This window comes from Xiphophorus maculatus, chromosome 9 (assembly GCF_002775205.1).
Source record: "Xiphophorus maculatus strain JP 163 A chromosome 9, X_maculatus-5.0-male, whole genome shotgun sequence".
NCBI lineage: Eukaryota > Metazoa > Chordata > Actinopteri > Cyprinodontiformes > Poeciliidae > Xiphophorus > Xiphophorus maculatus.
In genome coordinates this window covers 26,653,157-26,667,663 of record NC_036451.1, presented here as the reverse complement: position 1 = coordinate 26,667,663, position 14,507 = coordinate 26,653,157, and the positions used below count along the sequence as shown (strand labels likewise).

At 39.3% G+C, this 14,507-nt stretch overlaps 1 long non-coding RNA gene across 1 annotated transcript; it reads left to right on the top strand.

Moving 5' to 3' along the window:
• The first annotated feature begins 747 nt into the window (after nucleotides 1–747).
• On the top strand, nucleotides 748–12,225 carry LOC102235005. Its single transcript, XR_312889.1, has 3 exons — nucleotides 748–863; nucleotides 3,214–3,315; nucleotides 12,005–12,225. It is a non-coding gene; the product is annotated as an uncharacterized LOC102235005 (long non-coding RNA).
• Nucleotides 12,226–14,507: the final 2,282 nt, after the last annotated feature.

The window sequence follows — 14,507 nt, the reverse complement described above, 5'->3', positions numbered from 1 at the left end:
TGCTATTGCAGTTTTGATCATTTCTATTTTCTCCTCTATTTCATAAAACTATTTAATTACGACTAAGAAGAAACAAGCAAACAAAAAACACGTACACCAAGGTTTAAGTACAGGTAGGTTATGCGTACAGTAGGTACAAACTATTCCGGTGGTGAATTATCAATTTTCAATTAGTAGTTTAAAATATTTTAAAAACTAAAATTAGATTACAATATGAGCATTTTATGACTCTCGTAGTGAATAAAAAAAACAAACTTATTTTTGATATGTTAATCTTTATCCAAGATAAATTTGATGTAAACTATCGACTTCTAATCGACTGTCATAATTTCACTTGAAACACCACACAGCCAAGTTGGCATTTAGTTCTACCACTAGTGCCTGTTGTTGCATATTCACATGGATCTACTGGAAGAACTTTTGTTTTCTCGGCTCTTGCATGTGATTTGATTCCTTTTGCATCGCGGTTCCCAGTGGGCAAGGCCAGGAAACCACTTTCTTTTGGCCACTGGTGGCAAAAAAAAAAAAGTTCAATTCAATATTTATTATTATGCGTAGATTAAGTTATGTCAATACAGTCAAGTGGGATATTTTTTTAAATTAAATTTATTTTTTTATTTTTTTTTAATGTCTGTTCATATCGCTACAACGCAAAAACTGTTGCCAAGTCACTAAAACTGGTTTGGTTAGAAAAAAAACATTGTGTTCCAGTAGTTAAGGATTTGGTTGTTGAACTGTTTTTATTTTTTTAGACACTCTAGCAAATTGCGTCATATATTTTGTGGCTACATTTGTTAGGAAAACTTATTGCATTGCTTTCCCCTTGGGGAACACCACTGAGCTTTGGTACACTGATAAATGAGGTAAGAGCTTCCATTAGTCCTTTACCAACAAACTGTACGTGGCGTTCTGGGTTTATTTATATTTGTGAAGTTCTTCATAATTTCAGTGGAGTATATTTCTTGAAGGTACCTCGCCAGATTTCACACCAAGCCCCTTAAAGTGATATTGCATCAGGTGTTCCAGGCTTTCTGTCTGTAGATACTTCGCAAAACTTGAAGGCAAGAGACGTGATTTTGAAACTCTCCACGACTTTGCTGCTGCTCTAGGTTTGGTTGTTGTTGTTGTTGTTTGACTATCACTTGGTTGGTCAGTTCTGATGGTTTGTACCAGGAAGCCTTTATGTTTAGGTTGGTGGCTTTTATGAAGAGGCAGAATTCAACACCTCAGCAGCTTTTCTCCTCCCAGCAGTTTGAAACACTCATCTGCAATTTAACAATGGTGCACTGTGCCTTGTAGAGGAGGATAGGAATATCCCTTATTGTCCCTCGGTGGGAAAATTCAGTTGTCACAGCAGCGAAGTGAAAGGCAAACAAAAGCATGCAGAGTCACGCAAAGAAAAAGCAAATGTACAATAAGGGAAAATTTACAACATACAAAAAAAACAAAAAACAACTGTAGTTTTGAAAATAACACATAGATAAGTTGTCAAAATATTTGAAAAATATTTATATTTTCACATAGTTCATGAAAAGTTATTTGAATCCATAACTCTTCGGTAAAATGGCCCCAAAAGGCTGCATATGTAGCCACTCCCAAGTAGGTGGGGCTTGTCGCTCCAATGCCTGAATAGGACGTGGACGTCTCCTGTAATGGATGAACGGTAGCAAAATGACTGAATTATGAATATATCTCATGTAAATGTTTGCTGCCATGATTTTAATTATCGTGTAAAATCGCTTAGTGACGTGTAATTTTTATTTAATTTCTTATTCAATGGAAACACAGCCATTGTGAAATTTGTTGTTGTTTTTTTTACATTAGCTGAATATTGTAGATTTGCGCACATTAGTAACAGAAACTCAGCGACTGAGAGGCGACCCATCTTGGCTGGATCCCAACTACATATTAACCAGCTAGACTGGAGAAGAGGTTTTAGTTAACTCTTAAATTTGGTGCAGACTCACTCGGTTACTGCTTGACTACTGTTTGCTTTAATTAACGTCTCAGCGGATGTGGGGCCCTCTAATTGACAGCAAAGGCGCATTGCTACGAGGTCCGGTGTGTGTGTGTGTGTGTGTGTGTTCCTCTCTGCTGTTTACTGTTCACACTATTAAATTTTGCAGCCATTTGCTCCGGCTTTGAATACATCTCACTGAATGTAGGAGGGAAATATTCCCAGTTAATCATGGAGTGAGGTTGTCAGCAGGGGTGGTTGCAGTTTTCGTAATGGCCTAATTTCATGCAATCACAGACTAATTATCTGCATTTGTAATTGTTGGGATTTCTCTTTGTGTCTGTGCAGCAACTTTTGCCACAGTTCACAATTCCAGGATTAGCTGCAGGGTTGAGTCTAAAAAAAAAAAACAACAACAAACAAAAAACCAACGCAGAAAACTAAAGCATACACGCAGCATATTTAAATGTACAATTAAGTATTTTAAAACAGCAATAAAGTTCAATCAGTGTTATCAGATTGTCATTTATGGGAGTGTAACAAAGACATTCTGACTAATTGTTTCCAAGCTTTCACCTCCCAGAGTAGCCCTCCCCCGCAGTTCCCCCACTCAACTCCTTCAAACTAGCCAGCAGCAATTAGCAAACACCTGGTGGAACTGTGCATCTGTTGAGTTTATCATAGGAGCTACTGCTCAGTGCAACTCTAATAAAAACATTGTTAAAGTGTTAATAGAGGAGCCATGTCACAATGAGTTCCCGTAGGCAGAGTTTCAGAAAGAGCAGGAGTTTTTAAAGAGACAGAGGCCGAATTTCAGGGCTTCAAATTCCTAAATCCTATTTCTTTAAAGTCATATTTGATTTATGTAGCATCTTTATAACAATTGAAGGCAATATAATCACTCGATTGTGCTACAAAATGGCACTTTGTGGCTGGAAAATACGCAATACTGCACCTTTAAAGAGATTCCGACATTTTTTTTCTTTCAGACTTTTTTTTAACCTTTATAGTTTCTGAAAATAGCCAGTCTTCCTATAGTAACAACTTCCACACTAAGAGAAGTTGTATATGTGACCAGTGGAGTTGTTTTGATAAGTAAAAGATAATTTCTAGAAAAAGATGTTATTAGATACACCAATATAAAACCTATTTGTCATAGGCTGGCTGAAGTTCTCCGCTTATAATTGTGAATTTCCAAACTTTGAGTATTTTCATTTGTTATTCTTACACATCCGTACTTTTGTTTTTGACCTTAGGCCTGGATTAAAACCCAAACTTGACATGAAAACCAAATCCTGGAGCCGGGCGAGACGGAGCAGTTGAGGAAAGCAGTAAATGGATTACTCTGGACCTATCAGGTGATCGGTGACACTCCTCTCCGTCTTAGTGTCTTTTTTTTTAATTAGTCTTGAATTATTGAAGCTTAAATGGCCAGTGTTTGCTTTCAGCTCTAAGGGTGATGAAACCACAGAGGGCAGAGGGCTCGGCTTTACACCTTCTGGTCATCTTGAAACAAATATCTGCAGATAGTTTGGGAGTGCTGTTTTGTTTTTTTTAACTCTCTAATTATAAGCTATTAGTGTAGAGCAAACACTCTATTCAGCAGTTCCAGCACACCTGCAGTATGCCCAACATCTTCATCATGTTCCTATTCATAACAAAGAGTTGAGTTAGTGGAAAAAGGTGCAGCTCCGTCTACTTCTTTATTTATTTTTCGTCTGCAGAGGCTACTCGCCCGTTCTGCTCGCAGCACCTTTTCTCCTTCCTCCATCTCTCATTTGCTTCATCTCCGCCTCGCTCCCCTTTTCTCCCTCCTTCACATTCTTTCCTTCGGAGGAAAAAAAAAAAGAAAGAGGAAAAATAAAAAAAAGAAGCAGGCTACGCATTAATGAGTCAATGCGGAGCAGTATTATGTTTAATTAGGTAGTTTATATAATGAGGTGTTCATTTCTAATGGAGGGACATGCTGTGAGCAGCACATCTGCAAGAATAACTCAGGCAATCAGCAGCACGAGGACCCATGGAACTGCAAATGAGACTTACTTACTCAGAAATGAATTATGTCTCAGTGCCTTTCCCAAAGCCCATTAATTAAATCCACTGGCATCAAGGTCTTTTTCTTAATTTCATGTACCATTAGCATAATAAACACAATTTGAGTTAGCACAATGTGATCAGTTTAATGGATGCTATTTATTTAGCTTTATTATTTAAAGCTGTGGTAATGGGGGGGAAGAAACATAAATATATCTCCATGGCTTTCCGCCGGTAGAGAAGCTACCGTGAGGACAGCGACCGTCGACGCCAGACGCTCCAATCGGCGGCCTCCGCACGTTCCGAGTGGCGCGGCTTTTGAGATTTTGGCATATTATTAAAAACAGGCCTCAGGGCTAGACAAGGGCGCGAGGGGGAGAGGGGTTCTGCGTGCCACGGTCTCCGTCGCCATGACGTTTAACTTCCACCGCTCCTTCGGCTAACTGAGTGGCTTCGGAGAGCTTTCCCGCGGTCGGGCAGCACTCGGTGCACCTTCATTAAAACAATACAAGGGCCCAGCTAATGCATGGCAGCGAATTTGTTCTGACCTTAAAGGAAAACCCTTGAGGTGAGATATGATTAGCGTTATTGTTGAGGACAGGTACATCATTATCTCAATGTACCTCGACCATTGCCAAGTTCCACAGCGCCCGCGCCTCCGTCCCTCTGACTCAGGCAACTGGCACACGACGTAATCTCTCCTCGGGAGCAGAAATGCACTTAATCATCTACTCAAGTTTCAGGGACTGCCCCCGAGTGCTCTCTGTCTAGCACAAGCCCCGACGACTGCTCTGCAGAAATCCGCAGCGCCGTTTTCTAAGCTCCCAAATTAATTGTCTAATGGATTAGGAGCTATGGAGTGTCCTACTTTACTGCGATAGAGCCATAATTTAGATAGTGCCAGGTGAGGACAAGGAGAAGCTGTATTTCTATATTTTTCTTTCTCCTTTGGATAGAATCCATCTTTTATTGCCCCAAATACACCAAATCTACCCCCTCCTTCTCCTTCCCTCCAAGCCCCCCACACACCCACTGGCATCCAGGGCTTCATTAGACAGTCTAGTTCCTCGAAGAGAATTACATCCAGCAGCTTCTTGTTACTCACACTATGTAAGACCCTACAGTACGGAACAGTGAGGCTGCGGGTTTCCAAGACGACTCGACGTACGCAACGGAGGGCTTCCTTTCTAAAACGAGGACAGACTCTAAAGTAGCTTCTCATTTTGGGCAATCAAAGTGACCAGAAGTCAACGCGTTACTTTGGCATACCTCATCCTAATGGACGCAAAAACGGAGTGATTGAAGGAGAACGGCTCCATGTGTCAAGCGTTGAGTGAAAAACACATGACACCAAAACCCATTAGTGTCCTCCTGAGAGACAATGCCCAGAACTCTCCCTCCTCCCCCTCACTGCAGAGTCAGGGCGCTGTTTCTGACAAAAGACCCTCTTTCTGCTGCAGATAAAAGGCCCCATGATTAGCCCAGGGGTTGAACTGTGCTCCACTTCACGCTCACTTTTTTTTTTTTTTTTTTTTTTTCCATGTGGTAAAGTGAGAACTTGAAGTGATGTCAAAGTGTGGTGTAATGAAAAGTGTTTTTTCTGTAATGGATCTCAGAAAGCCGGCCCAATTATCTTTTTTTAAAAAAGACATTTTTTTTTTCTACAGTAAATGCTGATGCTCAGGTATTCAGGAGTTTAGTTTGGCACTTAGTGTTACCTTAGATGATCACATTTCTGCTAATCAGGCTATTTTTGAAATCAGCCTTTTGAATGTATTTATTTTAAGCCAATGCTGGAACAAAAAGTGGTTCATGTAACAAAACGAGGACATCAGCTTGATTTCCTCATTACACTATGTAATAGTTTTTGCAAAATGCATCCTGCCCTGCTCTTATTACTATTTTACCAACAACTTTGTTGCGGGACATGCCTTAAAGGACAGGGACATCATTGCATTGCATGGGTGCCATTTGTAAAGTTACACAAAGTTAACAGCAATAATTTAGGTTATTTAGGATTATAAGAAGGAAAAAAAAGTCATATTTTCAGCATCATAATTTATGAGTGTCACACTTTCAAACTTCCTATTTAGCTTGAAAGTTGTTATTTAGTTGGTAAACAAAATATAAAATTAGTAAACTAAGTATTGCGTATTATTGTATGCAACAGGTCTCTCTTGTAAATGAGATGAGTCTCAATAGATTTTTCCTGTATTAAGGATTATATACATTTTGTTAGCTAACTAAATATTTAATTAACAAACTAGCGTAAGCTCAGAAGCTAAATATTTGCTTAACCATTTAAATATTTAGCTCCAAACTAAATATGTAGTGATTCAGTTTCACCACCAAGTGTTTTTGTAGAAGTTCTCAAGACCCAGCTTTTATTTTGACAATTCACTTCCACTTATCATCTGAATGATTTGCATTATCTAAATTTTGAGCTCTATTCTTTCAGCTCTCTAATTTGTAGACTAAATATTTAGCTAGCGTAGAGCTAAAGTAGTTTGTATATACTTGACCACATAGAACACAGAACCTAATCTCTTGTCCCACTTTTATTATTTAGCTCTGTGCTAGCTAAATACTTAATTTATAGACTAAATATTTAGCTAGTGAAGAGCTAAATATTTAGTCTCTAAGATCATTTCATCCTGAAGACATTTCACTCACTTCAGGATGTTGGATGCTTGATACTAAAACTGATGTAACTGATGGTCATTCGGATGCAATTGGAGCAAAGCATTTTATATATTCTTGACAACATAGGAAAAAGCATCACAGAAACTTCATTTCTTGTCCCACCCTTCTTCAAGGCATCAGTCAGACTAAGCCAATTTAGATCCAGTCTAAATCGTCCAATGTCCCACTCCATGCTGCTCTGACGTACAGCAGTGACAGCATTGTGTATTGTTGTGTCTGTCTGTTGCAATAAGAGTTTCTCTGTATTTCTAGAAACAGTATTTCAAGTGAGCATTAAAGCTAGCCCTATCTTTAATCTCTTTAAATACAGTTGCCCACACATCGCTGCTTGAAGTCCTAGAATGTGGATGTAAATATGCTGAAAGTAACCGGATCACGTTGCAAGTCTCATCTTGATTAGGTCAAAGCAGTTACATGAGTCATTAGACCCCACTCATTCTAATTGCTGGAATCACTGGTATCAGCATCAGGGTATAAAGTAACAGTCAACAAGCTGCTGTTACATGTAAGCAAGAAGTAAAAAAAAAAGAGCTATTACCTGTAATTCATTAAAAGACCAACTTTCATGATATTAGGTGCATCAACAGAACTCCCCTAACTATGCCCCTCCCCCCTCCTTTTACATTCAAAAGTTAAATGTCCCATATAAAGTCTTATGCAACCAAACATTATATGCTTGATTCATTTTTACTCTAGCTGGGCATTTCAATCAAAAAATGGCTGTTAAAATTACTCACAATTTATTATATTTAACTCAAATAGACACACATCCAAAAGGGGCAGATGACTGTGGATCGTTTTGCCCCTTTACCAGTTCATAGCCCAATTTCTTAACCATATATTGCTGTCATGTTCTCATCTGCATTCTTTCTTTTAAAGTTAACCACTTCATGTCTTAATTGTATCTTAGATGAATTATGGAGACAAGCCTAAAATTCTAAATATTTGATATAATTTACCTGAAGATACATTAAGATAACTTTCCACCAGGTGTCTGCTAATTGCTGCTACTGCTAGTCTGTAGGAAAAATGAGGAGGATTATAGGCAGAATATACATAAAACCAAGAAAATCTACAAACAAGAAACTAAACATGATCCAGCACATCAAAATTCCAACCAGAAGTGAACAGAGAAACTCAGGAAGTAAAAATAAAAAAAGAAAACATGGTTTCAAAATAAAACAGGACATCTAATCTTCAGCTGACATTACATACTGTCAATATGTATTGTCATCAACACACATCAAATATGTTGGTGAATATTCCATCTATTATGGTTAAAAAGCAACTCTAGACAGGTGGGTTTTTAGTCTGGAGATCAGTGTTTCATCTGTTTAGCAGTTTTCTGGAAGTTTGGTCCTGAAAATATCAGTTTTGTCAAAGGGCAGTTTTTAATACTGTTCATCCCTAAGTGACCTGAGGGGGCGCTCTAGCTGTCTGAGGCTGATGTTCAGTCTTGAAGACAGGAGAAAAGGTCTGTTAGGTTAAACTGCTCCTCCTGCTTGGCCTGTACTGCTTTTTGACACCATCTGTTAAGAGTGTTTGACACAAAAAAAGGCCTGTATGTGGATCAATAATGGGGGTTATGTGCTTGTATTACCCTGGATGTTCATCTGGTCACTGAGCGGCGCCATGAGCTCATGGCTAATGACTGAAGATCGATGGTTAGAAAGTTGCCTGTGGTTTGTTGCAGTGTTATGTTTACCGTACGGTGGCTGATGGCTGCACCGCTGACACTCTTCACCCTGGGGAGAATAAACAGGCTCTGAAAATGCATTTGCTTGGTTGGGGTTTAAGTTGCTTATTAGATTTTCAACTACATGACAAATCCCCGATTGCACAAAACTGGAGAGTCTGTCAGCGCTACCGGTACCAAAAAGGAACATTTCCAGTATTAAAAAAATCAAATAAAATGTATTTATTGTTTTCTATAAAATGACTTTTTGAGCAACCTGAAGCATGTATGATTCTGTTTTGATAAAAATCTGAAGGTTGGAATTGAGCTGGTTGCATTTCAACAAACCTGCCAATCTGGGTAAAACGATGTCCAAACTTCACACTAATACTCGTTCTATGTATGTGCGCTGTATATTTTTGGTAGAAATGTCGAATAGCTACAGTGCTGGTTTAAACCTGTACTGCAACATTTATGTGCAGAGCTAAAGTATAAAACTCTGTGTTAAGCTGAGCAACTTTTAAAAGCAAATCAGAGAATACACTGAAAAAAAGACAATGGAACTTCAACTAAATAAAAGTTGAGTGAATTTGTTACATGTAATTGAATTAAGTTTGTCAAACTTACTTTATGTACATTTGGGTAACATGATAACTTAATAAACTTGAATAAACAATTTGACTACTTGTAGCAAATTATCTACATTTTTAAGTTGGATCAACTGTTTTCTTTTCTCTGTGTTAGGGCATTAGATATAAAGAAAATAAAAGGAACAGTGTGCCAATTATAGTTACTATGTAATTAATATGCTAATTATTCTGGAGTAATTGACTACTCAGGCTGTAATGTGCTCATTGTGTTCATCAGAGATAGCCTTGGGGGAAGAAACCAATTCTGTGGCAGCTGACTTTTGCAAATAGCACCGACCAGAAGGTAAAAATCTAAAATTAATGTCCAGAATGTGTGGGGTCTGCAGAGATGTTAGCTGCCCTTTTCCTGACCTTTAGTCCTGTACATGGTCCTGAGTGGAGGTAAAGTGACCCTGTGCTAGCTTCACTTTGTTATTATTATTTTTTTAATCGATTGTCTCTGTATTAAAACTACTAAAACAGTTGAAGCGTTTATATTTGGAAAGGTTTTTACTCAGAAAGTTCTAGAAAGCAACTTGATCCATTTTTAAGTGGCTTTCTTGTTGTATAGTCAGGATTTCTGGAAGTTGGAGCAGGTTTTTGTCTAGAAAAAAATTCTAGACAAAAACTTGGACATTTTTTAGTTTGAAAAGTTGAAAATGTGCAATTGTCACAACAAGTAACTTTTTTTTCTAGAAAAGTTCTCAGATTAATCTCACAATTTGAATATTTTCTAGAAAACTTTCAACTTTTGGAGCACAAATTTCCTTGTTTTTTTTCTCTAGAAAATTTCAGAAATTCATCCCAAAATTTTAGATTTTCTTATATTTTATTTTTTGCAAAAATGTACTTGTTTTTAATGCGTGGTTATGGTTTTGTTTTTTGGCCTATTTAATTCTATTTTATGTACTATAAAAAAAAAACAAGAAAATCCCTGAAGCCTTAACAAAAAAATCTGTATTTCCACTGAGTTTCAGTTACAGTCAGATGGATTTTATTTTGGGATACTAGTGTAACTGAGTATATTAGTATTTTAGGAACTGAGTAACTAATATGCAGAATGCACTTTTCTGACTTATTTGCAAAATTTCTGAAAAAAAAAACTTCCTACCTTGCTTTTAACAGATTGTTTACAGCAGACTTTGTTCTATTGTATCACCTACATTCAAAGTACAGTAGGTGTCTAATTTAATCATTTTACATACTACATTGTTACTGCCAGTGCTGCTGCTGTCCTGTTCATTAAGAGCCATGGGGAATTTACTGAAAAGACTTGTCGTGCATGTTGTAATATAGACCCATCACACTCTGTTTTTCTGTTTTTCTTTTGACAAAAATACACAAACAATTAAACTCCAATAAGTGCTGAATTAATCTTTACATAGTCGGTCAAAAGGGTTTTGAGAAATGTCGTCACGGTGCGTTTCAGCAAACAAACAGCCGCTGCTTTTATTGCCCTCTTCCAGCCAATGACGCGTCTCTGTGAACGAGGATTGGAAACGACTGGCAGTGCCACCGAGGACCGCTGCGGTTTCAGGCTCCGAGCCCACATTCTGACACGGAGATCACTCCGTCCATTTCTCTTTCTCTCTTTTTTTTTTTTTTTTTTTCAAACGCAGACTTATTATTACCTTCCCACAATAAATTGCTCTGGAGGGCTGGGGAAATGCTGCTCCCTGTTTCTGTAACAGCAGCATCTCAGATATCATTAGGAAGGCACAGAGCAGGGGGGACAGCAGATCAATGCATTCCGCCACAAAAGCATTAGTACACTCCGTGTATGATCAGTTTACTGAACAACACCGCCTGCCCCGCGTCCCTTACTGGAAACAATTGATGCATTGTTGCAGTGAAATGAATCCCCTCAAGTCGTAATGACAATCAGACGTCCAATTGGCACTACCTAAAATAATTGGATGGCTAAAAATGAGATCTTCTGAACTGAAAGAGAAGCGATGTGTAAGGCTCACACACAGCTCAGCTAAAATCTCGACTTAAATGAGATGATTTCTTGTTTGTTACACTTCACAACAAGTCAATTTATACCAGCAGGCTGCTTCATGCTGCTGTTCTGTTCTCAGTGCTTTGACATATGGGGTTATGAGAGTGTGTCAATGGGACTTTCAAAGAAACAATCAGTTCTGTCCAATCCAAACGCGAACATGTTCTTCGCTAGGTGAAGTTAGCTTAGGCCACATTCACACAGCAGGCGAATATGCGACCCAAATGGAATTTTTTGCCCAAATGTGACCTGTAGCCGACTTCGTCACGGGAGTTTGAACGACCAGTTACAAATTTTACCTCCCCGCCCCCAAAATCGGATCTGGATCAGATTGTTTGTGAAGCGTTTGTGGTCTGAATGGTCATGCTGTATTTAATTCGAACTTTACATCATATATGTGAGACGCCGGGCTGCACAGTGGCACAGTTAGTAGAGCTGTTGCTTTGCAGCAAGAAGGTCCTGGGTTCGATTCCTGGCCTGGGGTCTTTCAGCATGGAGTTTGCATGTTCTTCCTCCCACAGTCCAAAAAAATGTGTGTGTGGAGGTGTGTGTGCGCATGGTTGTTTTGTCCTGTCTGTCTCTGTGTACCTCGCCTCTCGCCCGAAAGCACAACACTCCTAGGGACAAGGGTGACAAGGGTGTTAGAAGATGGATGGATGGATATGTGAGACGTGTCAGAAGAAGCCAGATTAGATGTAAACAATGGCTGATAAAAAAAAAATAATTATACAATTATGATTTATAATTTCCAAAATATTCCACTGAAGCACATCACATCACAATCCCACCACTCTTAGTTCCGACTACGCACCCAAACACACTTCTCCACAAAACACTATCACTATTAGTTGTGCTTCCTTTATATTATCTTTTTTTGTCTTATCTTGTGACGATACTGTCGGCTCCCGTTGCTGAATAACTTTAAAATTGATCCATAGGCTGTTACTGTTTCCATAAGCAGGGCTCTGCTTTGTGATGTCTTTGTTCTTCTTCTGCTTTTGCAGGTCGCTTTGGGATTGTTCACACAGAAGTCTGTCTGCGGTCGCATCATTCAGTAGTATGAACAACTACACGGACATTGGAATTAAGCATGAAGACCTACTGTGTTAATGTAGTCTCAAGAAAATCAAGAAAATCAATTTTAAAATGATTCATTTTCACTGTACAGGATGCCTGCACTGTAATGAGGAGGAGGAGATTGATATATCAATAATTTTGCAGCACAGCTTTCTTCCCTCAGAGTATTGGCACTTTTTTCACTTTTGATACCGATACAGATATTTGAGGTTAAGTATCGGCCGATACCGATCCGATACAGAAACTTTGCTGAACTGACTTAAAATGATTCCTTTTTTAAAGCACAGGTATAAATGTATTAAATTACAAATTAACTTGATAACTCTGCACCAGTACAGCACACTTAGATATTTCCACAAGCTTCGTCAAACATGTAAAAACAGCACAACTTTTAATTGTTCAGCCAGTTCAATTAGGAGAAGAACAGCCAATGTACAATAAATTATATAGAAACTGACAAAAAAAAAAGGTTGACTGTGTTGGTCGACCATGTAAAAAATAAACATCCACAAATCATTAAAATGATTCAGAAAATGCAGCTAGAAATTCAAGTATAATGTAAAATAAATTCTAAAGCATGATTTTGCTCAGAGCACGACACATAGAATCAGACTGAATAGATCAGGCATCTTGCCATCGATACCCAATCTAGAATTTTTTCCAATACAGATATTAATATCAGATTGGAGCATTTCTAATTCTTCCCAAGTTACTGTATATACTGTATGCAGACTTCTCATATTTTATTGGGGTTTTAAATGAACAGTTGCCTTGCTGTACTACCTGTGCACGCCAGGCGGACGTTTCCTGGTACTGCCTGTGAACTGCTCCAAGAACTATCCTGAAACTCCCAAACACTTAAAGCTGAAAGTCACATCTCCGGCAGAGGACTATAAATATTTCAGAGAGGCCACGTCAGTTAAGTGACACGGTCACAAGGAGAGAAGCTTGCAGTCTGAATTAAAGCTGCACTCTGTACAAATGCTGCGGCTGCATTAGATTAGCCACAAGCTGTAATCTGTCACTTAGCTGCAGCATGGCTCGCCGTTTAAACTGATGTAAACCGCCGCTGTCTGGCCACAGAGTTGGGGAGTGTAATGGGGATTCATTGATCCACTGGTCTTTAGCTGATTGAGTTAGATAATTAAAAAGCCTCTTGTATCAGTTCCATTAAGGATTGTTTGTGTTGCTATTGTTGTTTTGTTTTGGGGTTGGTTGTTTTTCTTGTTTTCATGCTGTTCCTGAACAGCAATGCTCCAGTGTTTTGGCCCAATTACCTTCTCCTCTGTTTTTTCTTTAGTTTAATCGCCTTTCAGGGTAAAGCTGCAATATGTAACTTTTATTGAAAAAGTGTTATTTACATATTTTTTTTAATTGTCATTAAAAAAATGACAAAATTGAGCTCCTCTGCCCTCTCCCAGTGGTTTATTTCTGAAGCTAGTCAGAAACAACCTATCAGAACAAGGGGGAGGGGCTTAGTGCTCTCAATCACTTTTGTGCTCACCCCTACCGGCTTGCTCTTAGCAAAGCTACAGCTGGCTCATCACAACATAGCCTGCCACTAATGGTAACGGCAGTTAGCATAGCCAAAGATGACGATGGATTCATGGTTTTCCTCAAACAATATGCTGTTTTTCCACCATTAGCAAATTGAGCAGCGTGCAGAAGGTTGATTGGCAGCGCTAAGACCCGCATCCTGGCTCTGATTGGTTGTTTTTGACCGTGAGTGGTACATTTTCTGCATTACTGGGAGGAGATGGAGAAAAATGTCTAAAAAACAGATTTTCGTAAAAGCTACATACTGCAGCTTTAAATACCTGTTCCCCTAAAGGGTCAAACCCAGAATTCAGGCAGTCGGGGAAGCGAGGGAGAACAGAAACCAGCATGAGAAACAGAATAAGAAGAAGGTGGTCCTGGATGAAAGCGGAGCGACTGAGCCGTCCTGAAGCGCGGCGGCCTCGCTCCGCCTTGCATCCCCTCCAACAGGCCAACTGTCCTTTGCTGTCACCGGAAGCCGCGCCAGGCCTCCTCGGCGGCGGCCCCGGCGTCTGCAGCTCTGCTGAAAATAACCAAGCTGAGCTCATTAGCAGATTAGGTGTTGCAATGAATCTGTGCGGTTAAAAGCGCCGCGGCCCGATATTGTTCCTCCAGGACGACAATTACAACTGATTGACGTGTTGGCACATGGAAAGACGGAGCAGGAGGTGGAGGAGGAAGAGGAGGAGTCCGGCATGAAGGGCAAAACAATCTTCTGAGCGTCACACGTGGCGTGTTAACAGCAGTGTCCGTATCTCTGGCGTCAGATGAGAGGCTGCTGTTGACTAAATCACTCTCTGTATCGAAGTGACTTCTTGATTCCGTTGTTTTCAGTTTTACTAGTTAAAGATTCTCTTCTTTCTTCCTCTACCGAATTTGAAAGGAAGGGTCATC